The sequence below is a fragment of the Prosopis cineraria genome, unplaced genomic scaffold, assembly GCF_029017545.1.
Source record: "Prosopis cineraria cultivar Desert tree isolate PC_DT_omini unplaced genomic scaffold, ASM2901754v1 PC13, whole genome shotgun sequence".
Taxonomy (NCBI): domain Eukaryota; kingdom Viridiplantae; phylum Streptophyta; class Magnoliopsida; order Fabales; family Fabaceae; genus Prosopis; species Prosopis cineraria.
In genome coordinates this window covers 13,228,040-13,239,228 of record NW_026555344.1, presented here as the reverse complement: position 1 = coordinate 13,239,228, position 11,189 = coordinate 13,228,040, and the positions used below count along the sequence as shown (strand labels likewise).

Here is an 11,189-nt window from a genome sequence, read left to right as displayed (position 1 = left end):
AATTTTTGAGTTAATTTGAATTTCTCCATTGTCCTTCCATTCATTTTCTTCCTATCCTTGGTGTTCCTTGGTATATATAAATTGGCTTTGTTTGTTGTTGTTGAGTATACTGAGAGTACTTGTAAGTTTGTTGTTTTTATTTTGGCGTTGTGCTTGAGTGTACTTATAAACTTGCTGTTAAGACTAGGGAAATACCTATGTTAAAGTTGTTATGTTGCTAAATTTTTTTAGTATATAAAACTAGTTAAAAAATTATTTTAAGTCATTGGATTTAGTGTGGATTATTTTGGAAGGAAACCAAAGCCAATAGTTAGAATTTGAAATAAGCTTTATGCAGTGCTTGAACCATTGTAATTAGACATCAGACAAAGAAGTGTGAGTTGAAAATTTGATCCGAGTTGTCATACAACATACACAGTTGTGACACATGATACAGTGAAGGTTGGTAGCGGCACATGATGACATTTGTTGCGGTAGATGTCCTCTGTACCACATGTTATGGTGCATATGCAATTGGCTATGGCATATGTGCTGGAATGGGCTCTTTTCACCTATTTTGAATATTAAATCATATTTTCTTATTCTAAATTTTTACTTATGCTTCCAATAGCTAATATAGTGTTTTTTAAAGAGATTTTAACTTGTTTTAGATTTGAATTGAGATGAAATATGTTCCGATCCCATTATTTGATACTTTGTGTTCTAAAATATGCACTTTGGAACTTTACTGCTATAGTAGATAAAAAATATTATAAGTAAAACTCCTTTAATCATAGTAGATCTTCAAATCTAGGTCTTTCCTTTTTTACTACAATTATTCCTTGTTAACCATAGTTAAGCTTATCAACCATGGTAATGGTTAGTATAGGGCATTAAGTTTAATTATTACGGAAATATAGTTTAATTTGTAGGATAATCTAGAGACTTTACACCTTAACCCTATTGAAATCGATATATTGATGCTTGTTTTTTTATCATATGTCATTTCTCTCGAGAGTGATATAACTGAAACTTATATATAAAGTCTTTAGAAATTCATCATAAAGAACAGATATTGTCATTCAATGACATACATTATTTAAACATGAGATGTAAGCATGATACTTAGCATTGTTTAGTGGAAAACAAGTATTGTGATTACCTAGCAGAGAGAATGGTCATTGATTCATTGTTCACAGTATAACCAAGTGAACTTCCTGTTCTAGCCTCATGATCCATCTCCAAAGCTAAACATTCTTGTAGTTCTTGCAATACGTGACTTATATCTGGCCTTTGCATTACTGTTGTTGAAATACATGACATTGCTACTTCAACAGCTTTCCATGCTGGTGTAATTCCAAATTCTCCAGCTAATCTTGGATCAACAATGCCTTCAATTTCACCACATTCAATTTTAGGTTGAACCCAATCAAGAATGAAATTACTACTCTCAACTCCTCTCTTTATTGGAGGATTTCCAGTTATCAGTTGAAGAAGAATCATCCCAAAACTATAGATATCACTTTTTCTATTTAGGTTTCCAGACCTTTGAAATCTGCAAGATGACAACTAATTAGGCTGAATTTTTATGGTGTTACAATGTAGGTTTCAAATAGTATGTTGTCTTGTGTAGTTTTGTAGGGAATACCCTTAAAATTTTTCATTGATATGATATAACCACTTACTCGGGATCAATATAGCCAGGTGTACCAGCTGGTTGAGTTGATAGATGAGAATCTCTTTCATTTATAAATGCTCTAGACAACCCAAAATCAGCAATCTTAGCCCCTTTAAATTTGTCTAATAAAATGTTAGATGGTTTCAAGTCTCTGTGAATTATAGGAGTTTTTACAACCATTATGAAGATATTCCAACCCTGCAACAACTCTCTCCATATCATTATATTAGAACAAGAAAAAATATAATTAAGAAGAAAGTGGATTAATAATATATATTTAGTTTGTTACCTTTTGCAGCATCAACTCCAATTTGAAGTCTCTCATTCCACTTTAAAATATTTGGATTTTTTTCTACAAACATAAAATTGACTCAATATAGGATGTTTAATGATTAAAAAAAACACACATACGTACATGAATATAAATATTTAGTTATTCAAAGTTATTGATCTATCACATTTAACTAAAACAAAACTAAATGATATTTTGAGTTGATGAAATAGATGTTATCTTGCCTTTATGATCCATGAATGGGATCTTATAAACTATATAATACTATTTAACATATGAAACCTGCTAGAATAAAATTAGAATAAAACTACACCATCAGTGATACTATAAAGTTTTGAGCATAAGATATGAAATAAACCTGATAACAGTCGGCTAAGGTCCCCATTATCCATGTATTCATAAATCAATGCCTTTATATCATTTTCATCACAATACCCAACAAGTGACACCAAGTTCCTATGATGAATAACTGTCAAGAGTTGAGCCTGCCACAAGTTAGAAGTTAGATCCATCATAAATGAAAAATATTAGTTTGCCACCCCTAGTTTGCCTAAATTTAAAATCTCTTGATTGAAAATTATAACTTTGATAATGGAGAAAGTAATTTTGACCTCTGACTGAAATTCCTTATACCCTTGTTTTGATGATGGAGAAAGTAATTTTACTGCAACTTGAGTACCATCTTCTGAAGTACCAAGGTAGACTTTCCCGAATCCTCCTTCTCCAATAAGAGTTTTGAAACTGTTGGTGATATGAAGAACTTGAGAATATGAAAACTCTCGATTCTTATGCTTTATGATTTTCATCTTTTGGGATTTGGCAAACCCTGTATCATTACGTCAAATGTTTTGAGTCTTTCAAAAATGAGTAAAAAATAACTTGACCAAGAGATTAATTGGCTTTTTAGGTCAATAAATTAAATTCATCCAATAATGTGACATAAAACTAACACAAATGATAGGCTTCCAAGTTCTCTAGAAACCATACAAGAATTGCAAAACACATCTCTGTATGCAACGAACATGTGCAATGTTTTAAAAGAATACCTTTTCATCTTCTCCTTTTAAGTCTCCAAATTATCATCAAAGAAACAAGGGCAATTATGATCAAACTTGCAATTGATACAATAAGAGGAATCATAAACTTGTGTTTTTCACATGAATCCATTTGACAAAGGTCTGGATTGTTGGCTACACTGGTAAAACAAACATGAAGACAAAATATTAGAAAGTTGAGCAAATTAAGAGAAGTAACATGTCTTGTACACTTCATTTTCACTATTGTAGCTAAATTTGGTTAGTCAAGAAAGTGCATATGAACAAAAATATAAGTTAGGGTTAAAGTGCATTTTTTCTTTAAAGTTTTTTTTTTAGAGAAACATTGGTTATTTTAAAATAATTGCAACGTGCACAGCTAGCCCAAGACTAAAGGTCAATTAATGACAATATTGACTGTTAACTCTAGAAAGAGAATTTGGTTTGATGAACACTGGCAATCGAGGTGGAGAAATATTTGGATTAATTGGGATTTTAATTTTCATCCATGAGTTATTTGCAAAGGAGCAACTAATGCTTGTAAAGTTTAACCCTACTTTTATTATTGACTATTTAATTGAAGCCAAGGGTAAAACATGAAAAAGTCAATAATAGACCAAACAACACACCAAAACATGACTTATGTTTTGGATTAAAATAAATCAAATATTTAAAAAATGATTTATATTTTCGATCGGATGAAAGGAATGTGTGTTCTCAAAAAGTTACCACATGACAAATGAATCTACAAAATTTGAGCCTTCTAAAACCTCTAGATAATTTTGAAGCATTAAAGTCAAAACACGCATGTAATGCTGCACACACAGACACATTTATATAGTATGGCATGGGTTTTGATAATTAAATACATACATACATATATGTGCGTATGCGTGTGAGTATGCGTGTGTGGCATGGGTATCGTATCATATATAATGATATATGTACTTGACATAGCCACCTTTTTTTGGGGTAAGAAATAATTTAGGTGAGTCGGGTTTTGGGCTCACTAAGCTAGGGCACACCTCTAAACTTTAAGAATGTTTATAGAGATATTTACAAATCATCCACCAATAAAATTTTCACATCAATAGTAGGATTTGAACATACAATCTTATGAGTTATGAGTCAAATCCTTACCAATAGAATCAACATTTCTATTTTTAGTGTAGGTGCCACACAAGGCATTGTTGTATAATTCCAATAAACTAAGGCTACGTTTAGATGTGTGTGTGTGTTCTCTTTATTTGATTTATTCTTAAACTAGAACAGAAATAGATTTAGAATTTGATTTTGAAAACAACTAAACCTTAGCTGCAAATTAACCTTTTCCCTTAAAGCCTTAGGAATTGAACCAGTGAGCTTGTTATCTTCCACATTACTGCATGATGGTAAAAGGATAATAAGTGAAAGTATGAGATACACAACTTCATATATAATTTGATCATGAAAGCTATTATGAAATTTATTATGATCTTACATGTATTTTAAATTAGGAAGAGTTGCAAGAAATTCTGGAAGTTGTCCAATCAATTCGTTATTTGATAAATCCCTGTGAACAGGAGGTAAGTGCTAAAAAAATATATATCTAACATGTTAAATATAGTTTTGAAGTCAAGAGAAAATCTTATATAACAACTTACAAGTACTCCAATTTTCCAAACCAGCGAAGGATGTAGTTATTTGTCCTGTAAGTTCGCTTGAGCTTAAGTTCCTACATACAATTTGGTCACCACTGTAAATAATTAATTAAAAAGGAGAGAAACAGATATAAGATAACCTATATTTATGTACTGCAATACATCTTTGAGATATATTGCCCAATCAAGTCAAGCTTTTGGATAAAATCAACTTATTATATTGTTCATACCTACTCTTTCTTTTCAAATAAGAGAAACTATCATGTTTCTCTTTATTTTTATTTATAAGGAAAACTACAAATTTTAAGAAAGATTCATCACACTTTTCTCTTATATTTGAATAGGAAAGGAGTACATTGGATCACTTGAATTGCATTAATCATAAAATAAAACTTATATTTAGAAGGACTCACCAAACACTTATACAATTTTGATTAATTCTCTAATTATATATTATCGGTATTGAATGATTCAAATACACTTGATTATAAATAAGCATAGTAATACTGAACTACTTACAATGAAATGATCCTTATATTGTTGTCATTGCTGCAAGTCAGACCATCCCATGCAAAGTTAGATGGAACACATGGGTCCCCTTGCCAACTGGTTCGGGAGATCCCGTAACTACGTTTGATTTCCATGATGACATTGACTATGATCATGCAATAAACAGAACGAAAAAAAATATGGTAAAACAACTGAAGCAAACGCAATGAAAAAGAAAAAGCAATTAATATTATATATATATGTACCATCTTGTATATATGTAGGGAAATTTGGTTGAGGGACAAGTTGGTAAATTTCATAGGCATTGAGGATAGGAGGAGCATCTGAATTAGCTGCTGCTGCAATTGTGAAGCCAACATAACCTTTTGTTATATTGTCGCAACACAAGGTGACAGGCTTCAAGTATTCAAGACTAAGTTGCTGAGATTCAGAACAATTTTCATCACCACCATCAAAAGTGACATTGATAATCCTCTTATGGCCAGAAGGAAGCTTTTGAATTTCAGCAAAATGAAGAAACAAATAATATTGTTTCAATGCATCATAAGTCCAATTAGCGGTTAAAACATTGGAATTATTATATAGGGGCCTTGATGCTGTGCCTAATATCTCCAATGGCAATTCATAAACTGAATCTTCTAACTTTGATACATTTGTTTTCAAGCGATCATAATGGCCACCATCATCCAACAGCCACAGTCGGTCATAGACGTCACCCTTAAACCTGCATTATTATATTCCCAAAAACTATTAAGCAAATTACCAATCTCATGTTTAAACAATGATTTATTAAAAACTGGCCTATCGACAAGTTCAACATGTTAACCCAAGAGCCGGCCTTGAAACATCTCAAGCCCTTTTGCATTGTTTTTTTTTAATATTTTTTTTCTATGTTATGGAAAAGCTCCCCATATCAAGGCATCCCACTCTCAATGTGGGTCTTGGGTTTCTTTGAGTAGTTGGTGCTTTATTTTTCTTCTTTTTTTACTCCATCTTTATTAAATTATTTATCTTAAATCCTATACTTTTTTAATGTAAATCACATTGTTTAATCTTTACATTTCAAATAACTTATTTATATTTGTAAAAAATTATATTATTTTTAATATGTTTTTAATGAACTTCATAAAAATACCTAATAATTTACTATTTTCTTTATGTAATGAAGAAGGCTTGCTTTTAAACATTAAAAGAGTGATTTTAATTTGAACACTAATAAGCTTCTTTGCTAAATTAAAGAGAAACTGACCTCTTTTAAAAGAAAAATTTACTGGACACCTTCTCAAGCGCTAGGTTTCTTAAACTATCAACTGATGCAATGTTGCTCTGAAATATTAAAAAACGTGTTGTCACTACATTAAATATATATTATTTTGACCATTAGTTAATTAAAAAAATTATGGAAAGTTACTACAAAATTACAACTTCCATAGGCATGCGAATTAAAAGACGTGGATGGAAACTAAACTATCATCTCAACCTAATATGTGTATGGCTAACATTAGTGGATAATAATGCTAGATTCTTTAAATTAACTATACTTTAGGATAGATATATGTATATACATGTTTTAATTATATATATATATATATATTGTTTTTAAAAGTAAACATTAATTATAAGGACATTTTAGTCCGAATTTTTTCAATTTTAGACATTTATTATGATTAACTAACTTTTTAAACTATTTGATATGGTTAAAATTTTCTTATATTTGAATGGAGGGAGTATATTGCTACCATCAATGCTATGGCAAAATTTCTGTCAATTTATAATGTCAATGAATATTTTTAGTTCATACCATACTTTTCATTCATAAGAAACAAATAACTAATTTACCAGGACAAAGAAATGGAATAAAAATTAGTTAGAATCTATATCTATAAATTAAATATAACACAAATATAACTTTTATTCCAAAACTACCCTCATTAAATGGAACCTAATAACTTTTCAAGGATAGCTAGGGAAACGATAAGTGCATTGTGATTAATTACAATTCTCCTATTTAGTGAGGGTATGAAAAAAACATTTTAATAAACTAGTCAAACAAATGTTTTTTGTCTCTTGTAAACACTCAAAATTATCTTACAAGAAGGACTAGATATATGAAGTTAAAAAATAGAAGACATTTTTTTTTTATGTTGGATGCCAAAAAAAATGAGAGTACCTAATGACTATTCAAATGAAGTTGAGGGACAAAAATAACTTTAAAGACAAATTAAATTTTTATGTTGGCATTGAAGAATAGAAAGAACAAATTTTTGGATGGGCTTGGTGCATCACATCATCTATGGTAATATTCATATGACATTAAACATAAATTGACTCTGATATTAGTGATAATTAATAGAGAGTGAAAATACAAGAAATAAATAAATAGATACTTTATTATAAAAATAAAATTATGAAAAATAATGGCACATAAGATTTTATCTGATTGCATTGGTCCAATTTTAATGGCTGGATCATGAATAATGTGGTGTACCACGTCCATATAAAAATATCTCAAATAGAAAGGTCAAGTGCTTACCTTGTAACAGAGCGTGGAAGGCCAGAGCCCATATCCAATCTGAACCGTAGATACAAGGGAAGAGGAGCAGAATAGAGATCATAGTTCAATGGCCTTAATTCCAAAGCGTTAATGAAAGGTGTGCCTTGTCCAGTGTTCACCAGACACACTTGTACCTTGTCTATGGTGGCAGCATCCTGTTGCATAATTATTTCATAGTATTGGAAAAAAGACGAATTAGGCAATTGAACTGCGTTCCAATAATTGACCCCCAGGTAAAGGTCAAAAATTGGAAGTTGGTTTTTATAGTCATAATTCTCATAAGCAAATAAGGCTCTCATCAGATATTTCTGCTTCTTCTTCGGATTCTCTTGTTTTTGTTTCAGAGTGTAACAGTTTCTTTCTCCATTTGGAAAACTTCTCAGTGTGATTAGTTGACGTGTTACTGTTGGATTATTATTGAAGTTAACTTGTGGAGGTAGTTTATAATTGATTCCACTTCCGATGAACTCTTCATCTGTTTGGTACCACAACCCAGTTACTTCATCTACGTAATCTTTGCTTGCTCCACAGTCAATGCTTATGAAACCTGCACTACAAGAAAACAGGAAATTTGAGCTGAAAATTTGCGACATAAAGAGCCACAAATGCATTTCAAAATCATAATTCCATCCCAAATATTTATCCTGAATTTTGGAATGCCATCTTGGGACAACAAAGGATGTCACAATTTTTTGGAACTGATATAATTTCCTTATTATTTAAGCTTCCCATCATTGAGTACCACAAGCCATATATTTAATTTGGTTACAAAAAAAAAAAAAGCATGAGAAGCTCGATGCTTGATATGTCTGATGTTACAAAATTCATAATGTGTGCGAGCTCATGTCTACTCCACTCTCTCCATTGTTAAAAAATATAAGACATTTTAAATCTTTCAAAATACAATTAATGAGGTTTTTTTAAAGAAAAATACTCTTAATTAGGGGTGTAATTAATAAATTTTTCTATTTGATACATCCTATTAAATAATAATAAATACAACGAGGTGTATAATTTTAAAAATAACTAACTAACTCATTAGAAGTGTGATTTGGTTAAAAATGTCTTATAATATTAAAGAGAGAAACTATAGAGTAATTTACTTTTATTATTAGAATAAAAAACAATTTGAGTTAATCTTTGTCTTTTACGTAGGTGGGTTGTTTCTAATGACTAAATAAATCTCCGTTCATATCGTTCTCCATTATCGAGGAAGATTTCATCTCAATCTCATTAATATTGTTTAGAATTATAAACGGAGAAATACCAATCCAGGATCATATACTCTAATTTAATCAGGTTTGTTTTTAGTCTTAGTAATTTTGTTCCATGATTTCTCATCGCTTTTTGTTTGAAACGTTAGTCCCTTCATATATTTTGAAAAATATTCAAAGATCATGAATTAGTCTAAATAACGCTAAGTTTGCTTAGATCAATAGATCTAAACAATGTTAATTCTGTCATAAAAAAAGGTATTCACTTTCCACATCAAACTTTGATGGCAATGCGCAGAAAGCTTAGGGGAGTGATACCCCAGTTCTGGATAAAGCTGCGAGGAATATCATTAGAGGGCGATAATTTGCACCAAGTTCAACAAGTTAATCCAAATAAATTAAAAAAGTTTTAGGATTAGATCTAAGAGTTTAGAAGATTTTTTTTACTTCAATTTTATTCAGGCCGCTTGAATGAACATGAAGAAATTCGAGTCAAGTCCAAACCTAAATAAAATTTGTCCAAGTATCCAAATTTCTTTTTAATTCAGGTATCTAGGTCAGCCTAAATAAAATTTAAAAGCTCGAGGGGTTAGGGTTAAATTTAGCTATATGAATTTTTTTATATATTATAATATTTTAAATTTGATTCGAATAAGCTCAACTTGATTGAATTACCGGCTCTAAATATCATTATGAAAAATACTTTCTGAACTTGGTGAAGGAGATGAACTAGAAGAAGCCTTAGACCAACAAAGAAAACTAGTGGGTAAAGTGGTGGAAGCAGGGGCTAAGCATCGGTGTAATCATCTTGCCCTGCTACTGTCCAATAACAATCTCAAGGCAAAATAGCTTCCACGCAAATCCAAGAACACTCAAAAACTACAACCCAGTAAACTTAAGAACACTCACAAACCCAATGAATTGCAAGGCTGGGTATGAAAACAAATGCCAAAATCAAACAAAATAAAAGAGTTGAAATCCATCACCATACGAAATAGAGTAGGCAATAAAGAGAACAAATCAAACCTTTAACAAAGGCTAGGAGGAGGCAGGAGGGACCGATTAGGTCAATGCAAACAAAAGAGACGGAGAAGATAAGTGACGGTCGAGGAAAGAGACGCACTGGGGAAGAAAACGCTCTGAGAAAGGATTACTTTTGTCCTCTAAAAATTATTGTGAAAATAATCGTGTTTCTTTTTAGTTTCTCTCTCATCTATTGAAGGACTTAGCTTATTTAAGAAGCTACTCAGACTAGGTTCTTCAAATAATTAGATATTTGATTTTTTTAAAAAAATTCTGATTTTTTTAAGTACAATTTAAACTTTGTCTAAAGTGATGTTTCTTTTTTTTTTTAAAGTTCTTTTTTCAATTAAAAAAAATAAGCCAAAACAAACGGCCCCCTAATCCAATGCCTTTTTGCTTTTTCTGATGTCATTCTCCCTCTCACTCGTGCGCAACAATCATTTTAAGGAAGCGGACTCATTTTCCTATTTTTAATTAGACAAAATATTTCATCAAACATTTTTTTTTTCAGGTCAGCAATTTTTCTTCCTAGTCATCTAATTATGTGCCCAACGATGTTAAATCCCCTCAATAAAAGTAACGTCATTTGGGTCATCTCACGATGATTCTGAATATTTTTCAAAATACAAAGACTAACAATTTAGATGAAACAAATAAAAGGGATGAGAAATTATATATAAAAATAAGTTGTAAGGGCTAAAAACAAAATACAGTTAAAATATAAGGATTGGAATTGATATTTAATTTTTCCCATTATAAAAACACGCTTTCCCGCAAAGGTTTTGTTTGAAGGCTTATAATTAAAGAATGAATAGAACCCCACAAAAGAAATGAAAATCATAATTCTAAATAATGAAGAAATAATATTATGCAGGCAAAATTCACAATAACAAATCATCAATGCTTCAACATAAAGTCAAGTGAGAAATGAACCAATAAGGGACTTAATGAAACACCATGCTTTAAAAAAAAAAAAGAAAAAAGTAAACGTAAGTGCTTGCCTGAATTATTAGCTTCTGCAAAAACAACCTGTGTAGAGTGGCTAACGAGGATGAAGGAAACAAACACGTAAAAAACTCCGATCCACATTGATGTTCTCTTCATCATGTTTACGGGCAATGGGTAGCTCTGCTTTCAGAAGTAGCAAACGAACGAATATAAATAATATCATTTTATAACCCAAAAGAAATAACGTATTGTTCACGTGTAATGTAATAAAAGTACAACGATTTATTTTTGACTGGACTTGGTCAAGTGCATAATGG

The 11,189-nt window shown here is 30.8% G+C and overlaps 1 pseudogene; it reads right to left on the bottom strand.

The window, feature by feature from the left end:
- LOC129289912 (putative leucine-rich repeat receptor-like serine/threonine-protein kinase At2g19230) overlaps window positions 1-11,031 on the bottom strand; it is an 18,465-nt pseudogene extending 7,434 nt beyond the window's left edge.
- Between the last annotated feature and the right edge of the window lie 158 nt (window positions 11,032-11,189).